The 16775-nt window shown below is 33.5% G+C and overlaps 1 protein-coding gene and 1 long non-coding RNA gene across 3 annotated transcripts in view; both read right to left on the bottom strand.

The window, feature by feature from the left end:
* The window catches only part of LOC129226576 (phosphatidylcholine:ceramide cholinephosphotransferase 1-like), a 126340-nt gene that overhangs the window by 53743 nt on the left and 55822 nt on the right, over positions 1 to 16775 (bottom strand). For both annotated transcript variants that reach the window (XM_054861196.1, XM_054861197.1), the window contains exon 2: positions 3608 to 3671. The gene's annotated coding sequence lies outside the window, so the exon portion shown is untranslated. The remainder of the gene's footprint in view (positions 1 to 3607; positions 3672 to 16775) is intronic.
* LOC129226577 (uncharacterized) overlaps positions 1 to 16775 on the bottom strand; it is a 123465-nt gene that overhangs the window by 60080 nt on the left and 46610 nt on the right. The window lies entirely within an intron of this gene.

Raw genomic sequence — 16775 nt, 5'->3', positions numbered from 1 at the left:
TCAAAACCGCTTCAACTTACAAAATTTTAGGGAACAAAACCTTTTCATGACAGCTGCTAATAGTTAAAGAAAGTTATAAAAACAAGCTATTTAGAGAGTCGCAGAGTTTAGCTATTACAGAAAGTGAAAGTTCGATAAATAAAGAAGCCAGCTAGTTGCCAATGGCAGTTATTTTCTTGTTAGCAGGTCTTAATACATAAATCGAACCAATTTGTAGTCAGCTTTTTTAAAAAATGTAACGAGTCAGTGAAAATTAATGAGAGAGAGAAAAAAAAAGCCCGGATCCGGCATATTTTTCCCAACGACTCCGATTCCTTTACCCCAAAATCAGTCCGACTGACTCCACAGCCCTGGTCCACCCATACGCACATTAAAATGCAGGTTTCAGTTAAGATGAATAAAAATTTGAGCTTAGAACAAAAAAATTTTGTGACTGATTGTAGATTTTTTTTTTTTTTTTTGTAGGAATTATTCAAAATGTTATGAGGTTGTAGTAGAAAAACCAATAGGTATTACGATGTGCATAATTTTTGTATAGAGAATAGGTCCCATAGACCTGTTTTCCTAGAAAAAATTCAGTTTGTTCGAAATATTTTTCATATTCCTTTAATGCTCTCACAGCTAAACAAGATCCAGGTCATTTTTTTCTTGTCATGCAATTAGGGTCAAAACACATAAGAAGTCATTTAGAAACCTTGAAGTCAGTAGAAAGCTGTCGCTTTACTTTCGGGCAGAAAATTTACCAGTTCATACTTAAAAGAACGATTAAGTTTTATTTAAAAACTGCTACATACAAAAGCTTCTTTTTAAAAAATAATAATAAAATGAACTACTTAGGCAATTACATAGCTAATATCAGTACTATTCTCTCTTAAAATTCTTTATTTGTTGTAAATTGGGCGATTAGCTTTTGAACGCTGCAAATTATGAATGTTTCGCATGAAATATGTCAGTGTCACGACGGCTTTGAGTTAGTTTCTTATCGTGTTTGATGAACAAGTGATACTTGACACAATTTATTTTTTTCTTTGTTTTCCACATTTTGTCAAGTAAAAATTTCTAAGAAACAACGAAAGTTTCTCATATCTGAATCAGGGCTGTGCCAATGGGATTTTTGCAGGGGTTCTAAGAGGCTGAGAGGCAGTAGCGCACATAGCACCCCGTAGCTACCGCGGCGCGGGGGGAAGGGGCGCAAGAAGTATAAGGGCGCACACTCCGAAAAAATAACACTATGTTAAAATTAAAACTAAAAAAAAAAAACTCACGGGGAGAGGCACACCAAAGTATATGCACGCTACTGCTGAGAGGTCAAAAGCTTTTAATCCGACAGGTACCTGTGTCTCAGTTTTCCATTTTATTTTGAAGCCTTTACCTTACATTTTAAACTTAACTAGCAGTACCCGCACGGCGATACCATTACTAAGACGTTAAAGAAAGTTCGTTGAACAAAAAAAAAAAAATCCACGCCCCCGTCCACTTCTTATGTGAAATGATGATTTTTTCTTCACCTAAAATGCGTACGCACCTTTTCAAAAGACCTATTAAAATCTCTTTGGAATTTTAAACTATTTGCCAAAACACAAAAATATTAACAGTAGCATTAAAACTCAAAATAATCTTTCAACTACATAGTTTATCCCTTAACGCGCCAAGCATCCACGCTACCGTAACCCTGCCGCGAGTGAAGCGGTTTTTTCCCTGCAATTTAAAGTGCTTCGTCAAATAAACAATGCTATAACAAAAACGTTATAAAGAACAATCACAATTGAATAATACGACAAATCATAACTATGAGAACAAAAACAAACGTTAAAGAAACAAGGAAAACAAAACCCAATAATAAAATCCTATAAAATCAAATTATGTACTTTAATATCGAAAAAAAAAAAAAACCACATTCGAAAATCTGTTCGCTGATCACAACAGCGTAGCATGGGCATGGTTTTTCACAAGCGCAACTATCGACACTGTAGGCCAGCGCCCGGTCGAGTTAACTCACCCTACCATCTAATAGGAATTCACAGAACTAAACTTACCCCGCCATCGTTTAGGAATTCATAGAACTAAACAATTAATTAAAATTTTTAATTTGCATTTACAAATATTTCGGTCAATCTGATTTTTAAAAAATAGCCTATAGCCTTCCTCAAAAAATGGGCTATTCAACACAAAAATATTTTTCCAACTCGAACCAGTAGTTCTTGAGATTAGCGCATTCAAACAAACTCTTCAGTTTTTATATTATTAGATAATTAACAGAAAAAAAGACAATGATACGTATACAAACACTTTTTTTTACAAATCATTTTTAGCATCGTTTAGGATTTTCTTTGAATAGTACCCTCGAGATTTGCCTCATAGCTGACTCGAACCTACGTTCACTGGATCGTGAAGCCCGCATTTTCAGGTCGAGCCACATTGGCTACGCATATGCTGCGTCATAACATGTGCATAGAAGTAACCTTTAGTATAAATTGCTTTTCCAAAAAAAAAATATATTTTATTAAAAATATGCTTCATGATACAAATAATAATTATTAAATGCATCTTTTCATCAATTCCAAGAATATTAAACAAGAACCCAAGACGCTATTGAAAATCCCAAGGTGCGAGTGCGGGGGGGGGATGAAGCTTTGGGGCAGCACAAATTTGAATCAGTACGAAGACAAGTTATTAAGAAGGGACACTCATCTTACAGAATGGGAAAATATTTTTGAAGTAGTAATACTAGGGCGTAAAGCAGGGCCGACGCGCGCCTTCATGAATGCATTGAAATTTAGAACTACGTTTAAGATGCTTTCATACTTTCGTTCCGGGTGCCGAGATTTTATTTATTCTTCAAATTCTATTAGTTAATTTGAGAGATTGAGTGTCATTATATTATTAGAGCCTCGTTGAATGAATGTGAAGTACATAAAAACATGAATACGGGGGGGGGGGGGGGAGGAACCTAAAAATTATAGCACAAATTAAAGAAAAGAAATTATTTACTAAAACTGCTTAAGCTTAAACACTGATAGCTTTGGAAAGGAAACTTTTATGAGACAATATGAGGCATTGAGAAGCAAAGGGATGTAAGTGGAAAAATTAAATATTTGGAGATAACCAGTACAAATGGTAGCTGAACCTCTAAACTGTCTTGGAGGCAAGCCTAGAACCTTATATCGTTAGACGTGTTTTACTCAAAACTTGAAAATGTCCACTTATATCCCTTTGTTTCTCCTCAATTGTCTTTTTTAAAAAAGTTTTGAGTAAAACGTGTGCAAAGTTCAGGCCATAAGTAGAACATTATTTTTTTATAATAAATAGTATAATCATAAGTAGTATAATAATAAGTAATATAAGTAGAATAGTAGTAAGGCCATAAGTAGAATAGTAGTAAGGCCATAAGTAGAATATTTTTTTCCCCCTAGATCACGCTGTATCGCAGAACCTACCAACCACTAGTACCATTTCTTGCCTTAAAACTAGGGAGAATTAACCCTGTACTAGTTATCTGCACCTTTTTAACTTTGGCATTTAATCGTTTTTTCTCCTAGGTGCTTCCCATTGCATTAAAAACAAGTCAAAGCAAAATAATTATCCACAATTTAAAAGAGAAACTTACTTCAAACACGAAAATGCTTTTCGCCTTTATGCAAACTTCAGTACATATATTACAAGTCAATCATCTGCAAAAGAAAATTTAACTAAATTAACAATCAAACAATCTTCGAGTGGAAAAAACAACACACACAACACATTTTGTCATTGCCTCAAAAGAAGGATTGTGCTTTTAGAGCCATTTCACAGTATTTCAGACAAACGTCAAGCCCGTAACATGACACTTTTTTGCCAAAACTATTTAATTTACTGTTTGATATGCAAATTATTTTGAGTTAGTGTGTCGGTAAGACAAACTCAAAAGAAAATAATGTGCTAATCAAACAGTAAATTAAAAAGTTATGGCAAAAAATAAGTAATGTTACGGACTCGACATAATCGTCCAAAATACAGTGAAATGTCCCTTAATGAAAACATTTTCTACGGTTATCTATTGAACAGAGGCAATGGGGTTGTTTCCAAAATTTTAAAAGTTTTTTTTTTTTGAAAAAACATGCTTAAAACAATAAAATCTAACCATTTTTTAAATAATGTGTTTAAGTTTAATATTTTTAAAAAATTACTTAAATCGTTGCGCTTTCATTGCTTACATTTCTTGCCGATGACATCACAAATGATGAAATGCCATTCTATGTTGCCATTCACAGAGCAAAATATTTAATTCGCATCTTTACTCACGTGATTGGCAATGATTATGGTCGATAGCAAGCGTAGAGCGCAATTTTAATTCGCTTTTTGATTATCATAACGTGGAAACGCGGTACAAAATGCGCCAAAAACATCATTTGTGACGTCATCAAGACCACGCCTTGTTTGCAAAATCGGACGTTTTAAAAAATTAATTAAAAATAACTGTTGGGAAAATGAAAGAATTTTCTGGGACCACGTTATTATTATTATTATTTTTTTGCTTATTCTATCAATTTCAGTGACTAGAAGTACCACTTTTGACTGAAGGAAACAACCCATCGGCAGACGCGCACAGATTTTAATAGCATAGATTGTGCACGAGTGAGTTTTTATTATCAGGTATAAAAAAAAAAAAAAAGAAAAAACTAACTTGCTTTTACAAAACAAACTTTTTTAACAGATGTCCTGTCCCTGAATTTCTACCATTGTAAAAATAGAAACTAATTGATGCTCAGCAATATCAACTTTGTTCTCAACGCAACAAATGCAGCAACTAATCAATCGTTCTATTATTTGCTATCAACAAACATCACAAACCCCTAACGATACTCCAGGGTTTGACCGGTTAGACCTAATGATACCGAAGAAACAACGACTATCATCTTTACGGGCTTGAAGAAAAGGAAAAGAACATTATGGAACGAAAAATAAGAATTGCTACGGAACAAGAAAAATTGCTTAATCCTTCCTTCACGAATCATCAGTAACGAAAGAAAAATTTTCGATGGTAATATTTTCTTCTTTGAGTAATTAAGAAATGGAGAGAGAGGAAGAAAAGTCAGTAGCAGATCGGAGAAAAGATTCATGTTTCTGCTAAGAAATGTCACAACTGTGCAAGTTTGATTCAATTAAAACTTCGCTCTCAAGAATTTTTTTTTTTCAAGAGAGGGGGAGGGGGGGGTGCAATATTTGGAAACTGAAGTTTTACCATGAACCTGATACCAACAGAGCACGAATATGGTTAATTAGTGAGATTTCCAGTTCTTGAGAACTAAAAAGTTAAAGTTCTGAAAATCTTCAGAAAGTGCTAACTTTTCATTCTTTAAAGATTACAATTTATCAAAGACTTATTTAATTTTTTTCATTAAATTTTGAACTTTTATATGTACTACATTAATGTGGAACTATTTTTGTGGTATATTATTCCAGAAAGGAGTGAATGACAAACAGTATTTAAATTTCTTTGTCAATTAAGCATTTAATCCAGTTAAAACACAACAGAGATCAGAAGTTAGAGTAAAAATAAACACTGGAGTGCGTGCCCCATTAAATAAAAGATAGAAACCGGCAGTCAATATTTAAAGTTATATGTAGTGGCCACAAGGCTACCGCCGAGTTCTGCTACTAAAAACAGTTGCTTTTGTAGCCTGTTACAGGAAAAATTGTATCCAAAATATTCAGCAGGCGCAAAAATCGTTAGACGCTCAATTTTTGAAAAAAAAAAAAGACAATACTCAATTCATAATCAATAATTATTCATTATTTTTGGTAAGAAATCATCATTCTCATAATAAGTAATGCAGAACCGTAGCATGGCACAAATGATCTATCCTTTCTTTTTTCCATCCGCATTCTTTCATTTTAGCACATCTCATCGGTTTCATCAAAATCAGATTATCTCAAATTAACCTGTATTTAGCTTTCTGATTTAATTTCGGATCCAATCTTTACTAATAATAAAGCTCAAAGTTTGTCTGGACATCTGGCCGGATGTCTCACTATGACGCTCACAACGCCCAAACCGTTCGGCCGATTTTCACGAAATTTGGCACACAATTAGTTTGTAGCATGGAGCACCTCGAAGCGGTTTTTCGATTTTGTTCTTTTTCTATTCCAATTTTAAGTACATTTTGCCGAGCAAATTATCATAACGTGGACAAGTAAATTACCAAATTATTATAACGTGGAACCGTAACATGGGCGAGCGAATTAACATAGTAAATTGGCGAGAAAGTCATCATCCATCAGTTGTAAATATACAGGTGAACCAAATGACCTTTTAATTTTCTATTACGGGCAAAGCCGCTAATAATAACAAAATAAAATTATATGTATTGATATTAAATTTTGTGCACCAACTTATCTACATGTTCGTTTAATAATTAGCTTTAGTTTCAAATTCTGATTGTGGTAGTGGGGGAGGGGGGATCACATCAGTGTTCAAAAAGGGGCCCAGAGCCTGAAAGGTTGAGAACCCCTACTTAACTTGATTAAACACCAGTGCCTTTTCATTTTCGAACGAAGAACCCTTGTACAGAAGAAAACATGTCAAATGAAGTTGTGTCCGAAGAATCCAAGAGAGCTAAGCTAAGCAAAAAATTTTCTTTGAATGTTCGTAATATTACCTCGCCCCCCCCCCCCCCCTCACTTTTGGCACGGAGCCTTGGCAGGTCCGTATGACGACTTGGGAGCGCGCAATTTTGCAGATTCATCCACAAGTTAACAAACCTCGAGGTTTCAGGAGTTCAGATAATTTGACGGTGAATAAATAGCGTTTAGCCAACAGCCACACCTGCAACTTGCGGTGCGGGTGCAAGGCCGAGTTACAAATGTTGATAATCTACACAAAAACACAATTTATCTTTTCAAACAATAAACAATTCACCACAGGTACAAGTACTAAACAGCTACAAACGCCCCAAAAGTCGATACTTCAAAACCAGACATTACTCAGATAAGGGAATAGGGCTCAAGGACTACCCCCACTCCCACCACACACGGGCCCTTGGTTTTAACCTTTGAAAAGAGATAAAAATTAAGAGAGAAGCCTCCAATTCTTTAAGCTAAGATTTCAAGTCACAAGATGTACATATTTTAAAGTGAAGTATCGGAAAAAATCATGTTTCTTTCGGGAGTCTCATGTAAAAGATATGTCCCATTCGTCGTACATGAACCATGTGATTTGGGGATCTTTGTTTCAACTTTTCCGAAGCCAGTGATTGAACTTGCTCCTTCCAGTAACTAATTCCAACTTTAAGGTTGAAGTTGAAGCATATGCTATTAGCAATCCTTATACGGTAGTTTATGCACAGGTCTCCCCCTCCCCCCAGAAGGTAAATTCTGATTGCGATAGCACACAAATACCATTTTAAAAAACGAGGAATTTTCTTTTTCTTTTTTTTTAAAAGTACTATGAAAAATAGTTCCTATACTACAAATATGTTTTCCAAACCATGTAAACGTTAAAAAGGCAATGGTTAATGATTAGACATTGAAGAATTACTGTTGTAAAAATTAAAAATCTTTAGAAGAACTGAAATATTTTAGGGTTTGCATTATGAGCAACTATTTTGTAGAGCAAAAATTTGGCAACTATGAGAAACTGAGGTTTCCTTTATCCTTTGAATGTTACCAAATTCAAAATGTAGTACAGTGAAACCTGTGTAAGTTGACCACTTGCGGTGCAATACTTTGGTGGTCAACTTAGACAGGTGATCAACTTATAAAGGGGGTAATGATTTTTTTTTTTTTTTTGTCATTTCTTGCACCATGTATTCATTTTCTGATTGATTGACACTTACTCTTTCTGTTCAATTCACTTTCATTGTTTAGCATTACTTTGAAACAATAATTTAAAATGTTATTCAAACATTTTTAAAGATTATTTTCCCGGAATGACGCATAATGTGTCATGCAAATTTAAAATTTCAGTAAATTGATCAAAAAAAAAAAAAAATTATGAAAAGTTACTCATTTGATATTAATAGTTCCTAAAAATTCATAGCTTCTCAAAAATTACAAATTTTTTATACATTTATAACCCCATGATGATCTACTTTTCAACAAAATAACTCCTTATTGAAGTTGGCGCACTTATTAGACACTAGTTTTAGAAATTCCATATGTGACAGCTATTTTTCTCTGGCTTTCTCCCTTTTCAATTAATTTTAATATTTCATATCTTTTATCAATCTCAAGTTCAAATAACTTTCTTTTTGAAGCCATTTTATGTAAAACTATAACACAAAGAGCAACAAGTTGGAAACTCATAGTTCAAAAAAGCAGTTGAAAATGAAAATGTCGTATCTCTTAATCCCTTGCACCAGAAATACTGCAATGCAAGTAACTTTACTCTTTAGCACAATTCCATTGTTGCCACAAAATATTGCAACTGGAAAAAATACTTTGTACTTCTCTATAGGATTCTTAGTAGTTTTCCCATGTGGTTAAGCTCAAAAGAAGGTTTAGTTATGCTGCTGTTCCATTTAGTTAGTAAAATGCTGATCTGGTATCAAAAATATTCTTGGAAAGCTTTAAAAAAAATAAAATAAAACAATTTGCTAAGTAAAATTTTAAAAATAAACCAAGTGGTCAACTTACAAAGGGTTTTTTACAATACTCCAAACCAAATTTGGTGTTCATTAGTGGTCAAGATAGGTGGTCAAGATAGAGAGGTGGTCAAGTTACACAGGTTTTCCTTCATTATATAACATAGGACTAATTCCGTTCCTGACAAAAGCGGTCAACATAGACAGGTGGTCAACTTATAAAGGTGGTCAACTTTACAGGTTTTACGTACTAAGATTCGATACTAAAACAAAAATTTTGCTACTCTCATTTATCTCATGAAAAACAAAAATAAAAAAGAATAAAGGGAAAAAAGGATAATTAAAGGTGACAGAAAAAACTGACTGAAAACAAGAGTGTAAAGGTTTGTTACTTGAAAAAGTAAAAAAATATCAATCCCACCCACCTCCGCACGAATGATTATCTTCTTTTTTCAATAAAAAATTTTAAAAAACATTTAAGGCACGCAACCCATAAATATATAAAAACTTTAATATCTAACAACTGCATTGTCGTTTCTGACAAGCTCTTTGTCATTAGATAATTAGTTTACAAAATATAAAGCAATAAAAGGGAAGATATTTCACTAATGAACTCGACGTGAAATTCTGTTAACAAACATTCAAATGATCGCAGAATTATAAATTGCAGTTAGCTTCCAAGATATAAAGTAAGTAATTACACAGAGTGCTTCAATTCATTTAACGATGCTCGAACGACGGAATTTTGCTCCACTTATTTCTCTTTAATTATTCTCCTTAGTATTTCAGCGAGCAAATGAATATTTTTGAAGGTTTTTGCCGACCATACAGAGTAAATTAAGATTTGAAAGTTATATTAAAAGATTATTTTAAAAAGAAGAAACATGTACATAAACTTGACGAGTTTAAGTCAGTGGTTTCCAAACAGGGGGTACCCAGAGGGGGTAAAGTGGGATTTTCTGAGAAGTAAAAACAAGCATTAGGATTGGGTCACTGTTTGGTTACAAAACAAAATTATTAAAAATCACGAATATCAACCAAATCGATAATCACCAGTGATTGATAAAAAGGTAATACTTAAAGGAACTTTGAACTCGACTTGACGATGTGAATTGGCCGAAACAACTTTTAAAACAAATTGTTACAACTAAATAATATTAGTTTAATAGATTAGTACTTGGTTTTGAAACAAATTGCTAAAAAGCAGGTGTTTTTCTTTGTCTGAAGGATGAAAATTAATATAAAAGTATTATTTTTCGTAATATTTGAAGGAGAAAATGCAATAGCCAATTTATTTTTAGAGTAAACGTCTTTCGGGGAAATCTCTAGTATAAAATGAAGTCTCCAAAAAGTGTCCGTGTGTTTGAACTCGAAAAACTCTAGAACTACTCGTTCGATTTCGCTAAAATTTTCTCAGTTTGTTCATTTAAGTCTTGAAAAGGTTTGCAGACCAGTTCGAAAAAAAAACTCGATTAATAGTTCTTTTTTTTTTTTATTCCAATTTAGGTCAGTTTTCACAAACTCCTGAATATGGGGGTGAAAACTTACTTGCACATCTTAATATTATATATCGTTAGAAAGAGTAGAATTTTCCGCGTTCTATGCAATTTGTTTCAATGCTCTAACTCAATAACGGCAGGAGTTATTTACGTTTTTAGTTCGAATTTGTTTAGGCTTAGCTGAAATTGCGGCACTAGTTTCTTCATTTAATATATCAATAAAAAGTGAAGGAATTGTCCCACAGTTTTCTTTTTGACACCATTGGAAAAAGCGACAGTTTTTACTTCAGATCTATCTCGACCTATGGTCGAAAAACTAAGCTATCTTCAAAGGAAAAAAAAAGTTACAAGCCTTTTTAAAGCAAATTCAAAAAATCTCATTTTCTATTCAAACTGTTAACCATTTTCTTTCGCATTTTAATTCCTGAAACTTATTTTATTTTGTGTTTCCATGGGTACGCTTTTTAAATCCATCTTTCTCGATTTAATTTCTTAAAAGTATTTTAATACCTGTCGTCATTGTTTGGAGGAAAATCCTGCATGATGTTTTTTTTTTAATTTATTTATTGAAGCCTAATTGCTGAATATACGTCACTTGACACAATTTTTATTTTCAAAGTGGACCGGGCAAAGCCGGGCAATGCAGCTAGTTACTAATAAATAACCCACTTGTTGCGTCATTACGTTATATACGAGACTTTATTATTTAGTGAACTATAGGAATCGTCTGCGAGATTCCGCAGAACAACTTAACTTAGCTTGAGAACCCAGCGCTGTTTTAGTTTTAGTTCCTTGCATAGACTAATAATAAGAGTAGACCGAGCTATGGCAACCCTTTTGCTGCTCATAAACCAAACCATGTGACTGGTGGATATCCTAGCAACAGCGGATAAATAGAATTGATGGAACACTGAAGAATGATCTTTTATGGAGTGCGATTTGTAAATTTGTTATTCTACGAGTAAATATTTTGTTAATATAGTGAGTTTTTCGTTTAGATAGTATTGTGCATTTTCTTTAGTCAATTTCAATAACTTTCCAAGAAATTAAAGATGAAAGCGCCCAAAAAGAATCAGCAAACGGTAAGATTTTTACCTACAATTTCAATTTAAGATACCGAATAGTACATTTTTGCGTTAACGCAAAACGTTTACGTCATTACGTTCACGCCAACGCTGGCGTAGCAGTTCCAAATGAAATAAAAGTTACTGAAAACTGTGATTGAAAACTAATTACTAATGTCAAAATAATTCATAACTAAACGATAAACAGTTTAATCTCTGCACCTGGAAAAAAAATATATAATGAAAACACATTACGTCTTAAAATATATGTCGAGTGCCAAATGGTAGATAATGCTGCTATCGGAATCATTTCGTTTCAGTCTGTAAATTGTGTACAAAGGATTTGTCTAAAGTCAAATTAGTCTTCATTTTAATCAAAAAAAGTACGCTTGAATGTCGCCGAAACACCATTTTATGGGTTGTAAAGGTTGGGAACCGCTGGCAGGGACGCCCCGATGTACTGTGACCTCCTAAAAATGTCTTTATTCGGCAAATTTTGTCAGACGATTCGGCAAAAATATCATCATTCGGTGATTTGGAACTCCATTTGGCAAAATTGTCATCATTTTGGTGATTCGGAATTTCATTCGGCAAATTGAGAATTTCTGCCCTCCCAAAAATTTAAGTTCGGGGCGCTCCTCGTTAGCACTAACAGTCAATAGATAAAAAAAAATTTGAAAAAAAAAAAAAATAGAACCGACTTCAAAATTGCTCTAAAAAGTGAAAAATAATTTTATTCTTTAAACACCATCGATAATACTTTTAAACATAATTTTTGAAGTTGGCGCAAAAACGATCGATAAATTCATTCACAGCCATAACTCAACTACAAGTATAAATTTAACCAGGTCCAGTTTCTTCACTACGCATTGATGACAGCATATATTTGAGTAACGATATAAATGTTTCGTTCCTAACTTTGGATGATTTTTTGATAAAAATATGAACGAAGCATGGTTACAATGGATTTTACTTTTTGTTTTTGCGCCAACTTCAAAAATTATGTTTAAAAGTATTATCGATAGTGTTTAAAGAATAAAATTATTTTTCACTTTTTAGAGCAATTTTGAAGTCGGTTCTATTTTTTTTTCAAAATTTTTTTATTTCATTCTTTTTTGTGTAAATGTAGATATTTCAGTAAAAGTAAGAAGTTACCTAGTAAGAAATAAGACTCTATATCACTGTGTTGCTTTAGAAAAGCCTTTATTCAAAATTATCATTACAATTACTATTAATGTTACCTACTGTTATATGGCACCAAACTTTTATAACAATGAGTTTCATACTGTCGCGTAGATGAAGATAGCGAAGACAATGTGAAAGCCAAATGAAGCGAATACTCGTTAGTCTCAACTCGAGATCTTAATTCAGAACCACGAATGAACGTTACATATAACTTGAAAAAGTGCTGGAACTTTCCAGATGTGAAAAAGATACAGAAATTAATAGAACATTCGAGAAAATACGGGAAACAGTAGAAACGAAATTTTAGTAAAATTCACTTTGTCCTAGTCGGGAGTTGAACCCGGGTTGCTCGTGTGGGAGACGAGAATTCTACCACTGAGCCACCATTATCCACGGATGAAAAGTGCGAACTTCGCTAGTATCATTTTAATAATTTAATAGAGAAATTTACTGTTTTTTGCCCATAACTTTTTTTTAAAGAACAAATATGGTCAAACAAAGTAATGGGACCTAAGTTGAGCCATCCTCTATCCATTAAAAAAAGAATCATCAAAATCGGTTCACTAGGTGAAACGCTATGAGTGGACAAACAAAAAAAAAAAAACATACATACGGTATGAACTGATAACCGCCTCCTTTTTGAAGTCGGTTAAAAATTTGATGATCGTCCTGAAATTTGAGAGGAAACGCTGTTTGATCTTTGCCACAAGTTCTGGAAAATTCGAGATAAAAAATATTCGTTACGACATCGCCTTTCAAGTTCAATTTTATAAACAAGAACCGAATCATAAACGCATTCTGTGAACGCTTCTTAGTTACTGAACCATAAGGATGAAGACCTTGAGATGTGGAAGGCGATAAGAAGTGATATATGATGGAGAGATATTACCAGGGATAGGAATTTTAGAATATACGATAACTAACCCACAAGAACTATTTACTTTTGATATATTACAGCATGTGTGGCTTATACAGTCGTTTTGTTTTTTTGCACAATAAAATAATATTAAACTTAAGTTCTGCTTAAAAGGCTGGCAAATAACTCATTTCGAATATCGTATAATAAAGATAAGACTTTTGGAGTACTGAAAATTGTAAATAAGGAATTAAGTTGCAATAGTAAAAATCTTCAACACTAATCAGGCAAGCAATATACAGTTCAAGTCGAAATACAACACAGACGAAATCCGAAAACGTGATATAACTGACTAATGACGTCACAAAAAATTAAGATTTATTTGCACGGGCGTGCACAGAAATTTTCGGGCCCGTCACAAATGACTTTTCCGGGCCCCCTCCATATTGTTTACCCCTATATTATACCCCCTAGTTTTAAAAATATTGGGCCCCCTTCAGGCTCGGGCCCACAAGTGTCCCCCCCCCCCCGTGCACGCCCCTGTTCATCTGAAACGTAGAAGTAACTGGCATGTACAGTTTTTATACATCAAATATTTGCTCACACTTACTAGGAAAGCTCCATTTCTTGGTGGCTGACACCTTAAAGCAGGAATTAGTAAATGGAGGGAGCAAGTTCAATCATTGGCTTAGTAAAAGCTGAAACAAAGACCGCAAGTTCACGTGACTCAACAACGACCAATGGTTGCCACGTTTTACGTCAAACAAACCTGATTTCTTCGAATGTTTTGCTTTAAAATCTGTCACGTGACTTGGGGTCTTCACGAATGAAAGTTTTCACTCCCTACATTTCATCTCTTAATGGCTGACACTCACCAAACCCTAAAGATTGCTTTATAATCTTATTTGGTTCGCGAAGAGTTAAGAGTGCTAAAAATAACTTGATTAAATTACTCGTTACGATTAGAACGAAATGAAAATCCCGTTCCCTCCCGCAGATAAAAGGAGTTAATTAAATTAAATATAACTAAAGAAAATATAATTCAAATAAAGAAAGAACTGTAAAGTCAGACCAAACAACGTAAGTAGAAGCACAAATTTGTAAATTACAGCAGACACGTGTTTCGGCGTTACAGGGAACGCCTTTTTCAATGCAAAAAATAATGAGCTTATGGATGAAAAGACATCCGACAAAAGCCAAGAGCAGATAAGCATGCAGCTTAAAAGATAAAAACAGCGAATTAGCCAAACACCAATGACAAAGTTATAAACCGATCAGGAACCAATAGGAATGCAAGCAGAGGCCAGGAGCTTTCTCTTAGGTACGAACCCAGAAAGAAAGAATTCAATTGGACAAGGATTAAGCCGAAGCTTAAACAAAAAGAAAAGAAATTGTCAATAACCGTGAACCGCAAGAAAGGAAAAGCAGAATGGAAAACCATGAAATAAAATAAACAGAAACAAAAAATATTCGAAAAAAGGAAAAATAAAGATAAATAGAAGAAAATTGGGGGGGGGGGGGGGTGTCAATCAAGACAAAAAGGTAAAAATAAACAAAGGAAGATAGATAAAAATGAGTGGGAAAAAAAGGGGGGGGAATGGGGAAAGGACAGTATTAAAGATATGGGAGCCAAATGTTAGAAAAATATGGAACTGCACCAAGATCGTTAACTAAGTTAGAACTGTTCCTCAAAATATGAAAGGATTCCCAAAAGTCAAGATCTGATGAATTGGGGCATTTTTGGATAATCTGATAAGAGTTAAAATCAAAAGAGTGATTCGAATCCCAACAATGTTGAGCAATACTAGACTTATTTAATTGTTGTTTTTTCACATAATTTTGATGCTCTTTCAAGCGAATTTTTAAAGCACGCCGAGTCTGTCCAATATAGGCAAGTTTACAACTACAATTAATTCTGACTTTACTATTCAGCACAAAGGTATTTATTTATTTTAAAGAAAGAACTGGTTTATATAGGTATAACAAAATTCAAAACGCTTCGATATGTACTCCTCCCAATTGGGGGGAACTAATTTTGTACCAAATTTCAGTTATATGTGCTTAGGGACTCTTGGCGCATAGCAAAACGGCCGTAAGTAACGTTTGAAAATATATTTAAATTCCTTTGTTACATTTTATTCTTTATCTCACTGCTTGAATTGAGTTAAGTTTAGGATTTTCGCTTACTCGTAAGAGACTTTTATTTTCCAGTTCTAATTTGAGAAAACTTCATCTTGTGAACTAAAACTCTTTAATGATGTAGACTATTAAAGGGCACGGGAATTGTTTCACTTCTCTATTAGGCAATTTGAAATATTAGCTTTAAAAATGAATTCGAAAAGAACCAAAATTTGAATTGTATCTTGATTTTTCGCCGAAAGCGGGGAAAAAAAAAAAAAAGAAAAGAAGAAGAAATTTTTAGAATGCCTTGTTTATAACGTTTGATTAAGTATTGAAGAAATTACTGGTTACAAAAAAAAAACATTATTTAAAAGATAATCGCATGTTAAAAAGCAACGTATTTCAATTGAGAAAAAACTCGATAAACGTTCTACTTAGCATGTTCTTTTTAAGACCAAAGGAATCAGGGGCCGTAGACAGGGCGGGGACCGTCGGGACAAATCCTCCCCCGAAATTTTAAATTCTCTCCAAAAAATAAACAAAGACAATCTAATCAAAACTCTTCCTTCGATCCCTCCTTCACTATCACTTGACCTTGTTATACAAATCTTTCATTCAGATCTCTTCTTTTCGCCTCTCCCTCCACACCACCATACTTTTTTTTTTTTAATTTCAAAAAGTCCTCATTTTTTCACACCTTGGTCCATTACTGATTGCTAATGACTCTTGTTACGGATAACATTTTTAAAAACATTCTTTTAAATACACTTCAACAAGAGACGTAACAGATTTAGATGATCAAAACTATCATTTTTAATCCTATCATACTTTTGATTACATGCTTAATTTTGTAGATTTTAATAAATATTCTAAAAGCCCCGGACGCATGCATTTGTAATTTGCAAACATGTAATAAACTCTGTATCAAGTGTTATAGACCGTAAAAGCGTACGCAGTCCTCTTATTTTGTGAACTCCATAATAAATAATTCCTATGGAATATAAATTAGTTATCAAATATTAATGAAGTAATTAAAATAATTATTTGATACGAGTTTTTTAAATACATTGTTGTTTAATTTTTTCAAACAACATAATAAACATAATTTTTAAATGCTATTTTCTCACTTGATTACATGTCCTAGAACCACCTATGCCTCGACCATGTCCCTCCCCGAAAAAATATCCTGGCTACGGCCTTGAAAGGAATGTATTTTAAACCAAGAAAGAATTCTCTCGTTCACATTTATTATTTAGTATCGTTTTGCAGCAATGATGAAGTAAATAATCGCACTTTTTTTTTTTTTTTTGGCAGCATTCATTTTCTTTTCTCTACCAACCAACTTGTATGAACCGATCAGTGTTGCCAGATGGTCAAATCCAGATTTCCCCAATTCCCGTCCAACTTTTCCACAAAAAGCGATGTTTTCTACCAAAATTCCCCAAATCCAAAAATTATTTTTCCACTAATATTTTCATAAAATGAATCG

This window comes from Uloborus diversus, chromosome 7 (genome assembly GCF_026930045.1).
Source record: "Uloborus diversus isolate 005 chromosome 7, Udiv.v.3.1, whole genome shotgun sequence".
Classification (NCBI taxonomy): Eukaryota; Metazoa; Arthropoda; class Arachnida; order Araneae; family Uloboridae; genus Uloborus; species Uloborus diversus.
This window is presented reverse-complemented; position numbering and strand designations above follow the sequence as displayed.